At 45.5% G+C, this 21780-nt stretch overlaps 1 protein-coding gene across 1 annotated transcript in view; it reads left to right on the top strand.

Moving 5' to 3' along the window:
• The window catches only part of NFATC3 (nuclear factor of activated T cells 3), a 973084-nt gene that overhangs the window by 105041 nt on the left and 846263 nt on the right, over window positions 1–21780 (top strand). The gene's annotated exons all lie outside the window — the stretch shown is intronic.

Here is a 21780-nt window from a genome sequence, read left to right as displayed (position 1 = left end):
AGGGAAAATGCTAGATAGTTGTGGTGGAATGAATAATAACAGCCAATGTAGGTGATTACCTGGCAATCCAAGCAGCAAGGTATCCTGTAGCCGTATGGACTGGAATGGAAAGAAATGGTGCTTATAAGGAGAACAGCTCCACCCCAAACACAGCTGACACGGCTTCTGTTGAGAGCCGTGTAATTAGTGGCATAATGTGCTAACATGAATAGATACCAAGGTGGGAATATAAACCAAACCAGTGAAAGAACAAAAAATAATAAATAACAGTGTGCAAACAGAGGGAGTGAGAAAGGTATAAAACATCAGTGCGATAAATATTAGGGATAATCATAATAGCATAGGGAAAATGCTAGATGGTTGTGGTAGAATAAATAAATATTGATGACCAATGTAGGTGAATACCTGGCAATCCAAGCAGCAAGGTATCCCGTGGCCATATGGACTGGAATGAGAGAAATAGTGCCTATAAGGAGAACAGCTCCACCCCAAACACAGCTGACAAGGCTTCTGTTGAGAGCCGTGTAACTATGCTGTGTCCGGGGCCGACGCACCGAATGCGCATGCGTGGTACCCAACGCATGTCTCATGCGCCGGGAAAGGAGCGCAGGCGCATAGTTGGTAGCAACACATCGTCAGCCAATGGGCGGGCAAAGGGCCGATTGCGGCCATATGTGTCCACGAACAGAGGGAGATGAGTTGGTATCCAACTCGGGGACGCACAACCCTTGTGGGAAAGCAATCCCAGAGGGGCGTCGCATGCCCGCCAATGGGGAGCACCCAATACGATCCTGCCACCTCCAATCAATTGGATGTTCATGATGGAAAAGGTCATGTCCTATAAGGGTTGGGATGGACATGGTGGGGAATGGGTTTGCCAAGGGGCTCCCCCTAGTGACCACAAACATTTACAAAATAACAAATATACATATGACATTGCACTAGAATATAAAATAAACAATAAATGTATAATAAATAGAAAATATGTATATTAAGTGGTTATATAAATAAAGGACATCCAATAAATCATAATGACTATATAGATGTATATTTGGGACATTAAGTCCCAAATTCTATAGCTAGATAGACTAACCTGGTAAGGGTCTTGATCTAGCCGATTGAAGTGAATAATGGATCAAAGGGGAAAGGGGGAAGGGGATGGGGGCGTGGGAGAATGGACAAGGGAGGGAGGGAGGAATAGAATATGGGCCATGGAGTCTACCAGACTCAACCCAGCAGATCCATAATTGCACAAAAAAAATAGAGTAATCAAACATAAATTGATATATATAAATGATTATTATTATGCAGGTTTGGTAGAGCTGTCAAAAATGGAAAGGGCCCCGGGTGTGTTATCCACCCAAACATATGATAAAAGAAAGACAAGCTCCAAACAGAAATATATATCCTAGATGGATATTGAAGTAAAGGTATCCACGTCCCAAAATTCATTAAAAAATAGGAACAAGGAGGGGCAGGGGGACTTTTAAAGGGGATACCGTCATTAGACCAATAATCAAAGTACATATAGGGTAAAAAACAATCTTTATTGGAAGAAACCATCATCATATATAGAAGAGATTGCTGTATTAAAAAACATAGATACTGTATTGCAAATATTGTAGGTAGCATGCACAGAAACCCAAGGGGTAACATAGGTTTGATGTAGTGATGAACGTTGATGCCCATACTCTGGCCCAACATGTTTCGCGGGTGACCGCTTCTTCAGGGGCATATACACAGATAAGGGACATCACAGATGCTACCAGAACAAGAATGAAAAAGAACATGATGAGTGGAACAAAATATCACACAAAACATAATACATGCAGTACACGAGTATTCATTTGAGATGTAGGGGTCAAAAGGAGAGGCTCACATGGGGCCATAACACCCACCTGCAACCAGACCAATCCCAAAACCTAGAGGACAGACCAGGGATCGCAATTAGGGTAGATGTCCCCCCAGGCGGACATGGGAGCGGTCCAAACCTAAACGAGGCTAGGTAGTAAGGGTCACGATGGTGGCGTGATTGTTCACTATAAAACAAGGTAGGATAGGAAGAAATTGAATATGTAGAATATCCATATTGATCCTCAAAGTATATGGAAGATTATAAGTATGGGTAAAGAAAAAGGGGGTATATATGGGAAACCATCTTACCGAAAGGTATGTATACATCCCATAATCCATCCAGATGAGAGGGCTACGGGGTGGCTAATGGAAGAGCCTATGCTGGTAAGTAGGAGGGGGGGATCAAAAATATATAATCCAATATCCCTAATCGGGTGTAAGAAAAACAAAGGTTACCATATAGGTGGATGTTAATTAAAAATGAACAAAGAGTGACACCCAAAGTGTGAGGGAAGAACCTAAATAATGTGTAAGATAATATGGGGAACCATAGTGAACACCGTATGTGTATAATCAATACACCTGTACATACACGTGTATATACCATAAGTGTGATGAGATATGTTGAGTGATTTGGAAGTGAGAAAGGTGAGAAAATGGTGGTTGTAGGGAATCTACAACTTGAAGAAAAAGTGAGGGAAAACTAATAGTGGAGATGAAAAAAAAAAAAAAAAAATGCAAGTGACAACCAACACCGCCATAAATTTATGGCATAGTGTGCTGGCATAAATAGATACCAAGGTGAGAATATGAACCAAACCGAACCAGTGAAAAATCAAAAAATAAATAAAAATAAATAAACAAATAAAACTAATTAAGGCCTGACCCTGGACTCGTCCTTTGCCAGGGTGTTTCTTCCTCCAGAAAAACTCCGGAAGATCCAGTCTGCGGTTCTTTTGTTGATGTCCAACGACCGACCCTCCCTTCGGACCTGTACGAGAGTATTGGGACTGATGGTGTCCTCCTTTCGAGGCGGTACCATTCGCTCAGTTCCACACGAGGGTTCTTCAAAAGGAAATTCTTCTCAAGTGGAACAAACACCTAAATTCTCTGGATTCTCTAATTCGGTTAAGCCACAGGACCAGAGAGTCCCTAGTCTCTGGTGGCTTTGGTCCCCGCTGCTTCGGTCGGGAAAATCATTTCTCCCTATATACTGGACGGTTGTCACCACGGATGCTAGTCTGTCCGGGTGGGGGTCCTCAATCGGGGTCTCGGCACAGGAAGTCTGGTCCCTGGAGGAATATCGATTGCCGATCAATGTCCTGAAGCCGAGAGTGATCCGGCTTTGCCTGACACACTGGACCGATTGTCTGGAGGGTTGTTCAGTGCGCATTTAATCACCAAGGGGGCACCAAGAGTATCCTTGCGGCCCCTGGAAGTGGCGGACATTCTACGTTGGGCGGAGTGCCATGTTCCAGCTCTCTCCGCGGTACACATTCCGGAGTGGAGAATTGGCAGGCGGATTACCTCAGCCGCCAGGCCTTGGATGCAGGGGAGTGGTCCCTGCAACCGGAGGTATTTCAACAGTTGTGCCTTCGCCGGGGCACTCCGGATGTGTATCTGTTGGCGTCTCAAATCAACAGGAAGTTACAGCGGTTTGTGGCCTGCTCCCGGGACCCTTTGGCAGATGCGCTGGTGGCCCCCTGGGGCCGGTACCGGCTGATGTATGCCTTTCCTCCTCTCAAGTTGCTGCCAAGACTTCTTCGCAGGATAGAGGCGGAAGAGATTCCGGTCATTCTTGTGGCTCCTGACTGGCCTCGTCGTGCTTGGTATGCCGACCTGGTCAGGCTTGGCGCAGACGCCCCGTGGAGACTTCCTCTCAGGGAGGATCTACTGTCTCAGGGGCCAATCTTCCATCCTGCTTTACAGTCGCTGGCTGATGGCTTGGCTGTTGAAAGCCAGGTGCTGAAGGACAGGGGTTTGTCTGCTTCAGTGATTCCCACTCTGCTAAAAGCGTGGAAGGCGTCTTCCAGAAAGAATTATAATCGCACATGGAAGTCGTACATTGCGTGGTGTGAGTCCCTTGGGACCCACCCGCGCTCTTATTCGGTGGCTCAGATCTTGGCTTTCCTTCGGGGAGTTGATCAAAAGTTGGCCTTGAGTACTATCAAGGGTCAGGTCTTGGCCTTGGCTATTTTTCTTCAAGGCTGTTGGGCACCCATTCCCTGGTGCGTAGTTTCATCCAGGGGGTGCAACATTTGGTACCTCCGGTGCGACCTCCGCTACTGCCATGGGATCTTAATTTGGTGCTGTCGCTTCTCCAGAGGCCTCCCTTTGAGAATATCCGGGTGGTCCCCCTACTTGCCCTGTCTCAGAAGGTGGCCTTCTTGGTGGCTATCACTTCTGCGCGCAGAGTGTCGGAACTGGCGGCGCTGTCCTGACGTTTTCCCTATTTGGTGGTTCACAAGGACAAGGTGGTCCTTCGGCCGAATCCATCTTTCCTGCGGAAGGTGGTTTTCGGTTTTCACCTGAATGAGGACATTGTGTTACCTTCCTTGTGTTCTAAGCCTAAACATCCTAAGGAATTTGCTCTGCATACCCTGGATGTTGGTGCGATCAGTCGTTGCGATCGCAAGTCTGATTCGCTCTTTGTGCTGACGGATGGCCTGAAGAAAGGGCTGCCTGCATCTGCTGCGAATATGGATCAGACGGACAGTGGTGCAGGCTTATTCCATTAAGGGTCAGGTTCCTCCCTTCCCTGTCAAGGCGCATTCTACTCGGGCGCTCAGTGCTTCCTCGGCCTTTCGCCATTAGGCGTCTGTGCTTCAGGTGTGCAAGGTGGCGACTTGGTCGTCTGTTCACACCTTTACTAAATTTTATAAGGTGGATGTGATGGCATCTGCGGATGCCCCTTTTTTCCCCCGCAAGGTTTTGCAGGCCGCGGTTTAGGGGGCCCCTTGGCCTTCCTTGAGGGTGTTCTTCTGTTTGTTTTCAGGTGGACCTCATCTGGTTGTTCTGATGAATCCTGTGTTGCCTGGATGGCCATGTTGGCCTTGGGGACTTTTTTTTCTTCTTTGTTCTGCTGTTCCCACCCCTCATTTTGGTACTGCTTTGGGACGTTCCTACTGATAAGCATCAGAGGACTGCCTCCGTCAATGAACGATGGAGAACTGGATTTTTGACTTACCGTAAAATCCTTTTCTCTTAGGTTCATTGACGGACACAGTACCCGCCCCTCTAATTTTTTGAGTGGGTTGGTGTGCTTTTCTCTGACACTGCTTTGGTACAAAACTGACATCCTACGCAGGAAGAGAGAGGGTATACCCCCAATGGACTCCCCATAGGCGTAGCCAGAAATTCTTTCTGGCTAGTGTCCTACTCCTGTAGGGGGGGGGGGGTGGTATTACCCTACTGATATGCATCAGAGGACTGCGTTCGTCAATGAACCTAAGAAAAAGGATTTTACGGTAAGTCAAAAATCCAGTTATCTGCAATATAGCAGCCAATCCCTGTAGTGTCTCCACATACAATATGAATGAAACTCAAGGCAATATGGAACGGCGCTACAACAGTAGCAAAAAAAAAACCAAAACAAATATATGACAGTATATACAGATATGATACATATAAAGTTCACTGGTGCTTCAATAAATATACATGCATGTGCAAATGATCATCATATAATAGAACAGTAATAAAGTGAAATGTGCAAAACGGTTTATATGAATTTTTTCCCCAGTCGTCTTCCAGGACAGCCCTTGAGAGATGGAGCTCCTCCTACCAGACCGGAAACACATTGCCATCAGCTCTTAAAAGGCGGTCCCTCAGGCACCTGGTCAGTTTTTTGTGTTTCCTCACTCCGAGGAGACATGTTGCCAGGAGGAACCACCTTAGAGGGCTGGATGAGCTCCATTTCTCAGGACTGTTCGAGGAAGACACCGCAGCAGCCTGGGACCCTCACCTTTTCAGCAGGAGCAACCATGGCCTCGGGTTCCCTCCACAGACGATGGAGTTCCCCGCTCCCCACTCTCTCCAGGGCCCGGCGAGGGAGAGGGCAGTGATGACCGCACACAAAGCGGTATATGCGGCAGGGCCGCTCGGCGGCCTCGCTGGATGTACGGTGAACCGGAAGACGCGGTGCGTCACTTCCGGCGGCGGTGACGTCGCTGTGCGCCGGAGGTCACGGTTCCGGCCTCCAGGCGCAGAGAGGAAGGGGAGGGCCGGAGCCGGTGTTAAAGGAAGAGGAAGCCTGCACAAGATGCCGAATGCAGTGCGGATCCTACAGACCAGGCGATGGAGGTTCCACACACCGCAGGGGAGACGAACACCGGCTCAGCACAGGTAGGCTGGCACTTGCCAGTATCCTTCTCCTGTGAACGGTATGCAGCATAGTGGTGGATGGAAGGGGTGAAGCACTGAAGAGTCCTTATAGGACTTTTCAGTGGAACAGGGAGGCAGAGAGAGGGGTTTTGTTTGTTTTTTTTAATTTTTTTTTTTTTTTCCTTTTTTTGTGTGTCATAATTAGTAAAATTTGTTTGCCTATGTACCCCTTTCTTAGAAGGAACCCTCTAAAGGAACTTCTAAGACTTAAAAGAAAAAATGCCCCTCCTGTGCCACCAGGCTTTCCTCCAATTATTCAAAGACCCTATGCCCAGCATGCATCTCGGCCATATTGAAAGCCGAGGAGGATTCACCTTTCTCAAAATTTCTCTCCTCATTTAAGGACGAGGTACACTCTACCTTTGCGTCCTTCAGGAAATTAATCGCAGAGGTGCAAGTACCCACCGCTACTCCACCAGGCCCCTCCTCCCCGCCTACTCCCGTAGCCTCAGGTTCAGGGGAACCAGTGCTGAGCAGGGAAGACCCCTCTAGGGTCACGGACCCCGACTCCTCCCAATCAGGTTCGGGACAGGGAGAGGCCGTCAAACCCACCGGATACAGGCTCTCCATAGAGGAAGTCCAGGACCTTCTGGGGGCCATTCATGAGACCCTGGAAATAAAGGAAGAGGAGGCCCCCTTATCTAGACACGATAAGATGTACCAAGCCCTGAACAAAAAGAAGGCTAGGGTATTCCCGGTACATAAACTTATGACTGATTTGGTACTCCAAGATCAGAACCTGAAAAGAGACCATTCTTTTCAGGTTCCTTAAAAAGAAGATTCCCTTTTGATGATGATGATGAGGAATCAGTGTGGAACCAGGCGCCAAAGTTGGACGCCCCCCTGGCTAAGGTGTCCAAACATTCGGACTTGGCCTTTGAAGACATGGGACACCTAGGGGATCCCATGGACAAACGGAACAATATCATCTTGAAACGTTCATGGGATACGGCTATGGCCAATTTAAGGCCAGCGTTAGCTACAACTTGTGTAGCAAGGAACTTTGAGTTCTGGCTTAAGCAACTACAGGAACACCTGACGGCAGGTACCCCAAGAGAAGAGCTGCTAAAGTCCTTACCTATGCTCTTTAAGGCAGTAGGCTTTATTTCGGATGCCTCAACGGAAGCAGTAAAATTGTCAGCAAGATCAGCTGCGCTTTCCGTCTCAGCCAGAAGAGCATTATGGCTCAAAACCTGGTCCGGAGACACAGCCTCAAAACTGCGATTATGCAGCGTCCCATTTTCGGGAAAATTCCTCTTTGGCCCAAAATTGGATGAAGCCTTAGAACGGACGGCGGATAGAAAGAAAACCTTCCCGTTCAAAAAGAGGACCTTTCAAAGGAAGACTTTTCGTCCCTATAGGGGACAAGCCAGGGAAGACCGAGGTCAACCGGATACAGGAAGGCCGAAGAAGCACTGGACGGGCCAGAAAGGGAAACAAAGGGCAAATGTGCTCTTTAACCCTCCTGGCCAAAATCCCAAGACCCAGTGACGCTGGAGGCCAGGTGGGAGGAAGGTTGGAGAGATTCCTCCCCCAATGGCTAAAACCTCCAACAGTTTTGTCAGGGGAGTCATCGAGAGGTGTTATGCTTTGGAATTCAGCAGAAAACCCCCCCTCAAGATTGACAATTACCAATCTACCAAGGGACCCGGCAAAAGCACAGGCTCTGCCACTGCTTATAGGTGAGATGGTGGATCAAAAGGTCCTAGTTCCCGTACCAAAACGAGAGGAAGGAAAGGGTTTCTATTCGCATGTGTTCCTAGTGCAGAAACCCTCAGGAAAATTCCGATTGATAATGAATCTTAAGCCTTTGAACACCGCCATAAGGTACAAAAAATTCCGCATGGAGTCAATTTACTCCGTGAGGAATTTGCTCCAAAAAGATTGTTTTATGGCAGCGATGGACCTAAAAGATGCTTATCTCCACATCCCCATAAGGGAGGGATCCCAGAAACATCTGCGCATAGCAATAAAGATCGGGGAAGGGATCCATCATTTCCAAAGCAGAGCGCTTCCGTTTGGACTCTCGTCATCGCCAAGAATTTTCTCGAAGATCCTAGCAGAGGCTCTGGCTCCCCTGAGACTCAGAGCCATAAATATAATCCCGTATCTAGACGATCTGCTGTTCATGGCTCCCACCAAAGAAAAAGTTGGTTGCGGATCTAATAGTGGCTCAGGAATGGCTTGCCCGTCTAGGATGGATAATCAATACCAGAAAGTCAAACCTCATACCGTCACAGGAGATGGTGTTCCTGGGATATATCATCCGCTCAAGAGAACAAGCGATGATACTTCCAGAGGAGAAAATCAGGCACATAGGTCAAAGAACAGCAGAACTACAGACCAACCTTCCAAAATCAATAAGACAAATTATGTCGGTACTTGGGCTCATGACGTCTTCTATTCCAGCAGTCGGGTGGGCCAGATTCCATCAGAGACTACTACAAGCCTTTCTCCTACAGAACCTCGGGAACAGAGATCTAGAAGACGAGGTCCTTATCCCAGCAGGAGTAAAACAGGAGCTATGGTGGTGGAGGAACCACAACAACCTAAACAAGGGACTGCCATGGACAGTTCAGATTTCATGCATCCTAACAATGGATGCCAGCAGCTGGGGATGGGGAGCCCATCTAGGGAATCAATGGACACAGGGAGTCTGGTCCTTTTCAGAAGGACACAGTTCATCCAATTGCAGGGAACTGAAGGCCATAGAGAAGGGAATCGCAACCTTCCAGGAGCAACTCAGGGGCCAACACGTACAAGTGAGGTCAGACAACATAACTTCCGTGGCATACCTAAACAAGCAGGGAGGGACCAGAAGTCCCACCCTAATGAGGGTAGCACAGGGAATCTTTCGCTGGGCAGAGCAGAATTTAAAGTCCCTCTCAGCGGTGCACCTCAAGGGTACTCAGAACGACCTTGCAGACTTTTTGAGCAGACAACTGATCTCACAAGAGTGGTCCTTAGACCCTGGAGTCTTCTCACAGATAACATCCAGATGGGGTTATCCAGAGATAGACTTATTCGCCAACAAAGCGAACACCAAACTGCCAGATTTTTGCTCGCTCAGTCCTCGAGATCAGCCGATGGCAGTAGATGCGTTTCAGACCGCATGGACTTTCAGACTATGCTACGCCTTCCCCCCTCTTTTTCTAATCCCAAGGGTCCTAGCAAAATTCAGGACAGAACACACTACGTTAATCCTGAGGTAGGGGTCCAGGACAACCTGGGCTCTAGCAATCACAGGATGATCACATCTAGCGTAAATAACAATATAGCAAGGCAAGTGGGGAACATAAGAACCCTTAACTTCAGAAGGGCAGACTTTCCAAAATTGTACTCGTTGATGGAAAGGGTAAACTGGGACCGAACCCTGGGATCCCTGACCACAGAGGAAAAATGGGAATGCTTTAGGAATATATTAAGCAAAGGCATCTTGCAGTGCATTCCTATGGGAAATAAATTTAGAAGAGACAAAGCCAAACCTGGCTGGCCAAACCATAGCGTTAAAAATCTTATTAGGGGAAAAAAAATGGCCTTCAGGAAATATAAATCAGAAGGCACAGTATTGGCTTTCGACCAATACAAGGAGGCAAATAAGAAGTGTAAACACGAAATCAAGATGGCTAAAATAGACTTTGAGAGACAAATAGCGGAGGATAGTAAAAAAAAAAAACCCAAAGAAATTCTTTAAGTATATCAACAGCAAAAAAACTAGGGCAGAGCATATTGCACACATAATTAACGATGATGGGAGGATGGTTACAGAAGACACTGAAAAAGCAACCATGCTGAATGCTTTTTTCTCGTCAGTCTTTACACAGGAAAAGGAGGGGTACACTGACCATGACTGTATGGTTAGTAGTAATACACAGGACTTGCCACTATGGCTAACAGAGGGTGAAATCAGGGAAAGGCTGGATAAACTTGACACAAACAAATCACCAGGCCCGGATGGCGTACATCCGAGAGTACTCAAGGAACTCAGTAAGGTTATATCCAGACCACTGTTCCTGATCTTTGCGGACAGTATTAGGACAGGAGATGTACCAGGGGAGTGGAGGAAAGCTAACGTGATTCCGATATTCAAAAAGGGCCAGAGGCATATCCCGGGAAATTATAGGCCTGTCAGTCTGACATCAGTAGTATGTAAACTTCTGGAGGGGATGATAAGGGACTACATCGTAGAGTTTGCTAAGGACAACAGCATCATTAGTAGTAACCAGCACGGGTTTACAAATGGGCGTTCTTGTCAAACCAATCTCTTAACATTCTATGAGGAGGTGAGCTGTGAGCTAGATAGGGGCAGACCAGTGGATGTGGTGTACTTGGATTTCGCTAAGGCGTTCGATACAGTTCCCCATAAGCGCTTAATTTATAAAATAAGGTCTGCAGGTATCGACGGCAGGGTTTGCTCTTGGATACGGAACTGGCTAAAAGGGCGTGTCCAAAGGGTGGTAATAAACAGCGCATACTCAGACTGGTCTGAGGTAGTAAGCGGGGTCCCCCAAGGCTCAGTCCTAGGACCAACCTTGTTCAATTTATTCATAAACAGCATTGAGGACGGGATCTGTAGTTCAATATCAGTTTTTGCAGATGAATTAGGCAGGGCAATAACAGCACAGCATGAAGCAGATATCCTACAGAATGACCTGGACAAAATAATGGAGTGGGCAACTACTTGGCAAATGAGGTTTAACGTGGAGAAGTGTAAGGTTTTGCACTTGGGGACTAGCAACATAAAAGCACAATACACGTTAGGAGGGGAACCCCTGGGAGAATCAAAAATGGAGAAAGATCTGGGAGTATTGGTGGATGATAGACTAGGCAACAGCATGCAATGTCAAGCAGCAGCTGCCAAAGCCAGCAGAATATTAGCATGCATAAAGAAAGGGATGTATTCCAGAGATAAGACTATAATCCTTCCACTTTATAAAACTCTGGTCCGACCGCATCTGGAGTATGCTGTCCAGTTCTGGTCACCAGTCCTCAGAAGGGATGTGTTGGAGCTGGAGAGGGTCCAGAGAAGGGCAACTAAACTAATTAGGGGATTGGAGGACCTTGATTATGAGGAGCGTCTGCAATCGCTTGATTTATTCTCCCTGGAGAAGAGATGCCTAAGGGGGGACATGATAGCAATTTTTAAATATCTCAATGGGGAGCTAGGCTTAGAAGAAAAGCTGTTCAGTCGCAGGGATTGCATGAGGACTCGGGGGCATACAATGCGATTAGAGGAGAAGCGTTTTAACCTCAGGCAACGTGGGGGGTTCTTTACTGTTAGGTCTACAAGGTTGTGGAATTCTCTACCACAAGAGGTGGTTTCTGCAGGTAATATGGTGGCTTTCAAAAGACTTCTAGACGTACATCTCAAGGATCAGAACATTCAGGGGTATGCGAGATTACAGCCACTCACACCTACACAGGTTGAACTGGATGGACTATTGTCTTTATTCAACCTCACCTACTTTGTAACTATGTAACTATGATTGCGCCATTCTGGCCGAAGAGGGCTTGGTTTTCACTGCTACTATCCCTGACAGATCAACAACCATGGATGTTACCCGTCAACCGGAACCTGCTGTCGCAGGGACCAGTACTTCATCCCAGGCCAGCCATGCTAAACTTGGCAGCCTGGTATCTGAATCGGACATCTTAAGATCAAAAGGGCTCTCTGACAAGGTGATCAAGACCTTGCTACAGAGCCGAAAGCCAGTCACAAGAGCTATTTACCAGAATGTCTGGAGGAGGTTTAACTTGTGGCTGGCGCAATCCAAAAAAGGAGAGCCAGACTCACCTACTATTCTAGAATTTCTACAGGAGGGTATCGACAAGGGCCTGTCCTTAAGCACTATTAAGGTACAGATTGCGGCCCTATCAGTTTATTTACAGTTTTCCTTACAACAGGATCCCCTTATTAGCAGATTCTGCAAGGCAATCTCTAGACTTAGACCAGTACCTTGTCGTAAATTTCCGACTTGGGACTTATCTACCGTTTTAAGGGCGCTTATTAAGGAACCCTTTGAGCCATTATCAGAGGCTTCCTTAAGATCAATTTCCCTAAAGACAGTTTTTCTTGTCGCCATAACCTCCGCTCGCAGAGTTGGCGAACTACAAGCTCTTTCCGTTAGAGAACCCTTCCTACAAATTCTTGAGGACAGGGTCATTCTCAGGACCGACCAGACGTTTATACCCAAGGTCGCCTCTACCTTTCACAGAAGCCAGGACATACTACCCCCCTTCTGCAATAGGCCATCCAATGACAAGGAAGAACAACTGCACCATTTGGATGTCAGAAGGTGCCTCATTGCCTACCTAGAAGCGACAAAGGGCTTCAGAACATCTGAGTCCCTGTTTATCCTGTTCTCAGGAAAACGCAAGGGAAAGCAGGCTTCCAAAGGGACCATAGCCAGATGGATCAAGATGGCTATCTCAGAGGGATACAAAATCTTGCACCTAGACCCGCCAGAGGGACTCAAGGCACACTCCACAAGGGCATTAGCCACATCTTGGGCAGAAAGAGCCGGTGCTACCCCTGAGCAGATTTGCAAGGCCGCAACGTGGTCAAGCATGTCAACATTCGTCCGACACTACCGTCTGGATGTTTTGGGTAGCCAGGATCAGGTGTTTGGAAGGAAAGTCCTCCAAGCAGTGGTCCCCCCCTAAAAGGAACTGGGTGAGTACTTGTTAATCCTCTCAAGGGCTGTCCTGGAAGACGACTGGGGAAAAATCAGAGTTAGAACTTACCGGTAACTCTGTTTCCAGGAGTCTTCCAGGACAGCAGGTTGCCACCCTTTCTTATACATTGATAAAATGAATTGATGTACTGTTCCATATTTATGTTTTAACTGTTTTTCAGCTCTGTCCTTCGGTTCTTGGATAAAACTGACCAGGTGCCTGAGGGACCGCCTTTTAAGAGCTGATGGCAATGTGTTTCCGGTCTGGTAGGAGGAGCTCCATCTCTCAAGGGCTGTCCTGGAAGACTCCTGGAAACAGAGTTACCGGTAAGTTCTAACTCTGATTTTTTTTTTATTTAAAGCATTTTTATTACATTTTTTTGTTTAAGGATACAATACGTTTCATCTTTCAGATGTCTCTTAAAACAGGAAGATACCACATTCAATACAATATACATAAAAAATACTAAGAAAAAGAAAGAAAAGGGGAAAAAAAAAAAGAAAAAGAGAGAGGACATCTTTTCCCTTCCTCTTTCTTTTAATTCCTGATCCAATACCGATCGTGAAAAGTGCAAATAAACACAACAAATATAAAACAATCCGTATAAAGTGAACACACATACTCCAAACTTATGCCTCGTACACACGTACCGATCGTCGGCCGACCGATCGGCCGTCTTTTGTCCAGGGCTGTCCTGTCCGCTTAAAAGTGCAAAAGACTGCACACGAATTTTGTCCGCCGACTGCAGAAGTGATGTCATGTGATGGTTAACTTTCCCTGTGTTTTTTCTTCTCTGAGCATGCCCAGTCTTGCAAATCTGCTGATTGTCGGCCGAATTCTGTACTGACTGGCGAACAATCGGCCGTTCTGGTGTTGGCCAACAAAAATTTTAATGCTTGCACGACAGATTCTGTTCGGCCGAAAATGCGCTGTCGGAAGCATCATACTAACAAGCCTACAATCGGCCGATCGGTCGTCGGCCGAATATTTACGGCCGACAATCGGTACGTGTGTACGGGGCTTTAGTGTGAGAAAGGAAAAAAGAAAAATAAAAACAAAGGGGAGGGGATAATTCCTCAATGTACGTTTATAAAGTTAATAAAGGCTGTGTATATTTTTAACAATGTGTTTTGTACGTGACATATATATTGTGGTGTCATTTAACAGTCATCAAAGCGAAAAAGCGGAGAGAAAAGAAAAAAAAAAGAGTGTAAATATTTTTAATATGTGTCATACGTGGCTTATATTGTAAAATCATTTAATGTGTAACTTTAAGTCATTATATATGTGAGAAAAAAAAAAGGTAAGGTGAAATTTTTCCTGTTTAAAAGGGCATCTAAACCATATAGAGCTGTTGTTATAAGGACAATCGCAATATTCCATTTAACTTTATAAAGGAATAAAAAAAATAAAGCAGATTTTATGTATCATCCTTCTACCTCTCCGTACGTATCCCATTTGTCCCCCCCTAGGGGGCTCCACCCACAGACCGATTAAAAAAAGGAAGAAAAAAAAACAAGGGGGGGGGGGGGGGGTAGGGAAAAAAAAGAGAAAGGTAGGGAAAACCCCCATCGATTACAGCCGAGTCAGGGGCATCTAGAGGCTCACTCCTTGTACACATAAGGGGGTTGTCCCTAGAATTAGAGATTTTGCTGTATATACTCATCGGAACTTGTAAATTGTGACCATGGTGACCAATGTATTCGTATTTGCTCCTCAGAATTGTTTAATGCCGCAGTTAGGAGTTCCATACGATGTATTTCATTTACTCTTGCGGCCCACATTTGTCGCGTAGGAGGTCATGTCTGTCTCCACATTGCTGGAATGCAAGCTTTCGCAGCATTAAGTAAGTGGGCTATCAAAGATTTCCTATATTTCCTGATTGATCCCCTCGTAAGATGAAGTAGGCACAGTGCTGGATCTTCGCCCACCTCTACCGAGGTAAGTTCCTTAACCACCAGAGCGACCTCCCTCCAAAAATCCCTCAAAGAGGGACAGGTCCAAAAAATATGTATCATTGTGCCTCCCTCAGCACCACATCCCCAACAACAATCTGGAATCGACCCTTCCATTCTATGCAAGAGTGCAGGGACTCTGTACCAGCGCGTGAGAATTTTGTAGCTAGTTTCCTGATATCTACTGGCCAGAGAAGACCCATGTACAGTTGATAATTTTTTTTTGATTTGTATGGGGGTGAAAGAGACTTTAAGATCATATTCCCATTGTCGTATATATGGCAGAGGTTGTTCCTTCACTGTTTCTCCCAACATTGCATAGAAAAAAAGTGCATGTGGAATAGGTGATCCCCCCTTGCATAATGTCTCAAATGGGGACAATGCTTGCGGGGTATAGCCGTGCCTTTGAAGATATAGAAGAAAGTGTCAAATTTGTAAGATACTTAAAGGATCCAGATTCAAATCTGGCCATGCCTTAATCTCCGAATGAGATGGCGGATCTTTCTCTGTCCAAACATCCATGAGGAGCACCCTCCCCACCTGGGCCAACGCAATCACCCTGTTGTTCATGCAACCTGGAAGGAATTCAGGGTTACCCAAAATTGGTGTCATAGGAGATATCAACGGTTCTGGCTTTGTACCCTACGGGATTCACGTAATGTAGGCCCAATTGTCGGATGCGAATATAGAGTATATCATTCGCCAAGATTGGTGTCTAGGGGGCCAAGGGAACAAGCCGGCCAGCCATCCCATTCTCTAGAGATACCCATTGTTTTGTAGTGGAATTGCAGTGCCAATCCAATACTCGCATAAGATGTAGGGCCCTATACTATTGAAGATCTGGTAGGCCAATCCCCCCCTATCTTTAGGGAGAGTGAGGGTCTGCAACCCAATCCGAGGGGATTTGGTGGCCCACACGAAAGATTGGAACAGTGCTTGTATTTGAGAAAAAAACAACCCAGGAACTGATATTGGGAGAGCTTGCATAACGTATAATATACGTGGCAATATGTTCATTTTAAGTGCACTACATCGGCCAAACCAAGTCAGTGCAAGTGTTTGCCAACTTTGAATATTCAAACGAATAGTCCCCAGAAGGGGCAGGAAATTTGCTGGGTAAAGATCTCCAGGATCCGCCGTGATATTCACCCCAAGATATTTTATCGAGCTGGTGGACCAATGGAAGGGAAAGACTGTACATATAACTCTCCAGGTGTCCAGGGGCACAGAGACATCCAAGGCTGCAGATTTAGAGAGATTTATCTTATAGTAAGATATGTTGCCATATACCTGAAGTGCTTCCAGTATATGCGGCAAAGATTTAATAGGATTCGTCACGAAAAAAATCAAATCATCAGCAAACGCTGCTACCTTGTGGTGTTCTCCCACCACCTGGACACCTGTGATATTTCCATCCTTGCGTATTGTACACAAGAATGGTTCTAAGGTTAGGATGAAAATCAAAGGGGATAATGGACCACCTTGTTGCGTACCATTGTTGATCTCAAAGAAATCCGATCTCCACCCATTGACCCGTACTGCCACCGTGGGTGATGTATATGGGGCCATTATGCCGCCCAACATCCACGGTCCTAGGCCAATGTATGACAGGGTGGCCTTGATAAAATCCCAGGCCACCCTGTCAAAGGCCTTTTCAGCGTCTGTAGAGAGTAACATCATGCGGGTTTGCGTTGATCGAACACTATGTATCAGATCCACCACTCGGGTCGAGTTATCGCTCGCCTCCCTGGTTGGAACAAAACCGACCTGATCCCAGTGTACCAATTGTGGGATATAAGGTATTAATCGGTTTGCCAACACCTTGGCGAACAATTTAAGGTTGGTATTGAGCAGGGAGATCGGGCGATAACTCTCACACAGTGATGGATCCTTTCCCTCCTTATGTATAAGAGTTATGTAGGCCCTCAGAGAATCTAGAGGCATACTTCCTCCTTCTACAATCGAGTTGAGATACAATAATAATAAAGGGGTCTTCAAATGTTGCATAAATTGTTGGAAATATGGAAGGATAAATCCATCAGGGCCGGGAGCCTTATGTCGCTTAGATTGAGACAAGGCCAGGGTCAGTTCTTTTTCAGTAATTTTGCCCTCCATAGCTGCCGTCTGTTCTGGCGACATAGGAGGCATACCAGATGCTTGTATATATGCCATCGCCTCGTTAATTTTCTCCTGTGTGTTCTTAATTACATCTGGGGGTGGCAGATTATATAGGGCTTTATAATACGCCTTGAATTCCTCTGCGATCTCAACTGAGGAATGAATTTTCCCACCATTTGTGTTTTGTATTTGTGAAATAGCTGTGCGTTTTTGTGGCCCGCGCAAAGTTCTTGCCAACATTGTCCCCGGTTTATCTGAAAACTCATAGTATTTTCTTCTAGTTATCATAAGGTTCCGCACTGTTCTCTGAAATAATTTGTTTAACACTTCCCGTGCTTTCATAAGGGGGAGTAGGTGTTCTCTCGCCAGAGACTGTTTATGGGAAAGGCTTAATGTTGTAATACGTTCTAAAAGCGCAGTTACCGCCCTCTCTCAATCCCGTTTGTGTCTGGAGCCTATCCTCATTATTACTCCCCGAATAACACACTTATGTGCTTCCCATATTATCCCGGGTGTTTGTGATGAGTCAGTGTTGTTCGCAAAAAACTGTCAGGGCTACATCAATTTCAGCCCTGGCTGTGGCAATCTGCAGGAGGAATTCATTTAATCTCCATGTCGCCAATCTCGGTGGCCCAGAGTCCCACTCAAACAGCAAATGAACAGGTACATGATCTGAAAAGGAAAATTAATCTATATGAGTAGCGGCAATCAGAGGGAGGTCGTTCTGGGATACCATAAATCTGTCTATTCTAGAGTAGGTATTGTGTGTGGCTGAGTAGTAAGTATAGTCCCTCTCCTCAGGGTGCATTATTCGCCATGGATCAACCAGGTCTAAGAGGGATATTTCCCTCTTCAATCTGTTTAATCGAGAGTAAGATAACTGGGATATTCCTCGTGAAGTATCTATGAGGGGCTCTGGTGAAAAATTTAAATCTCCTCCCATTATCAGATGCCCCTCAAGAAATTCCAATATGATCAATGTTAAAGACTGCATGAAGGGTATTTGATTGGCATTGGGGAAATATACATTCACCAGAGTAATTACTCTTTGTCCTAGCTTCCCTTTAATCCTCAAATACCTGCCCTGGGGGTCGGCCTGTAGGGCCCTAAATGCCCATGGGATATTTTTGGATATGACTATACTCACGCCTTTCGCTTTGGGGATGGGCGAGGGAGCATGGTATGCCCAAGGGAAATCCCTATTATACAATCTGGGGATCGACTCTTTCTTAAAATAGGTTTCTTGAAAAAAAGCTATATGGGTGTGGCTTCGTCGCATATCTGATAACAATCGTGAGCGTTTTTCTGTGGTGGACAACCCTCGGACATTTAAAGAAATCAATTTGAGGTTTGATATCATCTCACCTGCTGGAGGCGCCATGTCTCACCTCTATGTCCTCGTCTCGGCCGGATGGGTGGGGGGAAAGGGAGAGAGAGAAGAAAAAAAAAAAGGGAGGAAAGAAAAGTTTTTATTATTCTTCCCCTTTCCTATCAGTCCGTAGGTAATAAATCTAAATAAGGGTTAATATTTAACCTTGCGCAATTTAGCGTGGCCTAATATGGGGGAGATAGGTAGAAGGCAAAATAGCTCAGTAGAGTATACAAAAAACCAAAAGAAAATGCACACTCGGTATGCAAGAAAAAAAAGCATAATCAAAGCAAAAAAGGAATACAAAATACAGTACACATAACCCCAGCCCGCAGGTGATAGCCCTATATCTTATTAAAACATGTGGGGGGATAGAGACAGGGGAGAACAAGTGAGAATAATATGGAGGGACATTATAATCTTAATATAAGCATGATAATAACTGCATCGCTTTATCCACTTCCCTCCTATAGCATCATCTTATGAGTCCATTGCTCCCCTATATCCCACCTCCCCACTTAAGGTTTATCACATATCCCTCCTGTTAGCTCAATCTCGTCAGGAGGCAATTGCAAGATGATTTACGGCCCTTCAGTCCTAACTCCCCCTGTGTAGTGAATTCCCCCTCGCTGGCCAGGAGATGCAACGACACACAGCGACTTAAGCTTAAGGTAGATACATCTAATTTATTTCAAGTTTGGCTCACATATTTAAAGGAAATTTGAGCGGCAAAAAACAGTTTAAACCAGTTACAATTCATGGGTCAACTTAACAATAAAATATATATACTAAGACAATACATAAAAAAGCCCTTGTGTTCCCCATACATCTCTGTCAATGTGGGGTGTCTCGTGTCTGAAATTGTGTTTGTGGAAAAGCCGCTCCGTCTGTGTTCAGCTGTCTGATGTGTTAATGTAAGCAATTGTCAATTGTGTTCAGGTGTTGTCTGTAATCTCTATGCGAAGCCTAACTTGTTAAGTGTCCAAATGAATGAAAGGTGTTTAATATGTAAACACCTATCAATGTCTGTCGTCCATATGCAAAAATACAACTACCAAGTGTCAAAGGATGTATGAATGAGGTGTGTTCAAGAGCCCACTAGCTGAAATGTATTCTGAAATATAATATTTCAGTAAGGCACAACGATACACTCTTTCACCTCCCTCCTCTATTCCATGTTACCCTGGCCCCTAAGGGGCCCAAAGATAACCAAAGACTTCTAAGAGTTTTATATACAAAGTATTATTAATTTGATCTCTTCACACAGTAGGCACGGGATCTTCCCATATGTTTCTAGAAATATCAGTTCCATGTTGTTGACCCCTTAAATGTTGAGATCTGTTGGAGAGGGGGGTTAAAGAGAGTTGGTTACGAGGGTCTTCTAACCAATCAGGAATAGGGATTGGTGAAGTGTCCAAGAAAGTGAAAAGTCACGGTGCTTGGTCCAACCAACGCAGGACATAAGAGGATCCCCCCTTCTGGACAACCAAGTGGAAGGGGTGTCCCCAATGATAGGTAGCTCCCACTGAGCGTATTACCTCCAATAGAGGCTTCAGGAGGGCCCACATCCTTAACGTGCGCTGGGATAGATCTGGAAGTAGGCGTATGGTAAACCCCTCATTATCCAGAGGACCCCTTACCCAGGCTTTCCTCATGATCTCTTCCTTGATAGAAAAAAATGTACTCTTGCTAGCACATCTCGTGGGTGGTCTTTGCCTAGACTTCGGGGGGGGGGCACGTGCTCTGTGGACCCGGTCCAGTTCTATGGCCTCTGTGGGGGGTCGCGCCAAGAGCTCATTAAAAATTGCGGTTATTTTAGACCTCAATTCTGGGCCCTGGATTGACTGTGGGAGTCCACGTAGCCGGACATTATTTCGTCTGCTGCGATTTTCTGCATCATCTTGTTGTAATTGCAGGATTTTTAACTGCCTTTGTATTGCTGTATATGAAGTTTCAAGAGCAGTTACTTTGGAAGACAGTATGGTGTGTCCTGATTCTACCACTCTTGAGAGATCAACTCTAATCTCTTGAGTAAGAGTACTTACGATGGATGCCGCCATCTCTGTGATGTCTTGTTTAGTGGGTATGGTAACGAGGATTTTCTGCCATTCCAGTCTGAGACCGCCATGTCAGGGCCGACTGGATCGGAGACACCGCCGCACATCCCAGATGAGGTGCCATTGGAGAGGCTGGATGGTGTGGGCTCTTAGCGCGGACATCCTGTGTCTCCATCAGAGGAGCGCTGCCCTTCTCAGTCCGTTTACCTGCCGCGTGTCCCGCTGCAGGCGGGCGGGTCGGCGCCATCTTGGAGCGGTCCTTTACTGACTGACCAGTCAGAGGGGTGCGTCGCAGAAAATATGCAGAGATATCGGCTCTGCTGCTGTCTGCCTTGGTCCCCTGGAGTCTCACACCACCAGGCTTAGAGGAGGGAGGGGAATCGCTGGCTGTATAGGGCCGGAGCACCTCTCGGGTCAGTTTATATGAATTCATACCACAGTGAAAATAGTCCCAAAAAAATATGGTACTGAAACCAAACTGTAAGCAAATGTCCAAAATGTGATGTGTAACAGTGATATAAAAAGGTCAGTTTTTCCTTGGATGTAGTGATCCAAAAATTATGGTGACAGCAGTGCAGTGGTTACGATCATGGGACCCCTCGGTCCAGTTATTTGTTATACCTGCTACTGTCTACTTGATTGTAAAGTACTATTTTTCCATTACAGTCGTTTTTTTTATACATACTATACATACTATACTATGGAGATTCTATTTTTATATGAGCAGAGAATTGCCTACAAAGGAGTGAATCCCCCTAACCAACCATTTGGTTTTTGTGAGCACGCAATTATATTTTGTTTAAGGGTGAGCGGCCATTGCACTTATTGTTGGATACCGTATGTGGGAAAGCTGCACTGCTGTCACTATAATTTTTGGATCACGACATCCACGGAATAACGGACCTTTTTATATCACTGTTGCACATCACATTTTGGACATTTGTTTACAGTTTGGTTTCAGTACCATATTATTTTTGGGAATGTGATTCAATATTTTTACTTGTTGAATGGTGTGCATTAATTTGCATACACTGTTTTGCACATTCACTTTAATACTGTTCTAATATTATATTATGATCATTTGCACATGCACGTATATTTATTGAAGCACCAGTGCACTTCATATGTATCAAATCTGTATATACGTCTTCTTTTTTTTTTTTTTTTTTTTTTATACACTGTTGTAGCGCCGTCCCTTATTGCCTTGAGTTTTAATCACGTTCATCTGTCATCTTGGAGATCTACTTAATAGGCATAAACCTGATTTAAACTCAACCTTAGCATATGTCTGCAAAAAAATATATAAATATAATTTAAAATGTTTAAACCAATATGTGCTGTGCTGCTCAATTGTCAATCCCTTATTATTTAC

Source organism: Pelophylax lessonae, assembly GCF_965119305.1.
Source record: "Pelophylax lessonae genome assembly, chromosome: 10".
Classification (NCBI taxonomy): domain Eukaryota; kingdom Metazoa; phylum Chordata; class Amphibia; order Anura; family Ranidae; genus Pelophylax; species Pelophylax lessonae.
The sequence above is the reverse complement of the archived record's forward strand: the minus strand, read 5'-3'. Positions and strand labels throughout refer to the sequence as shown.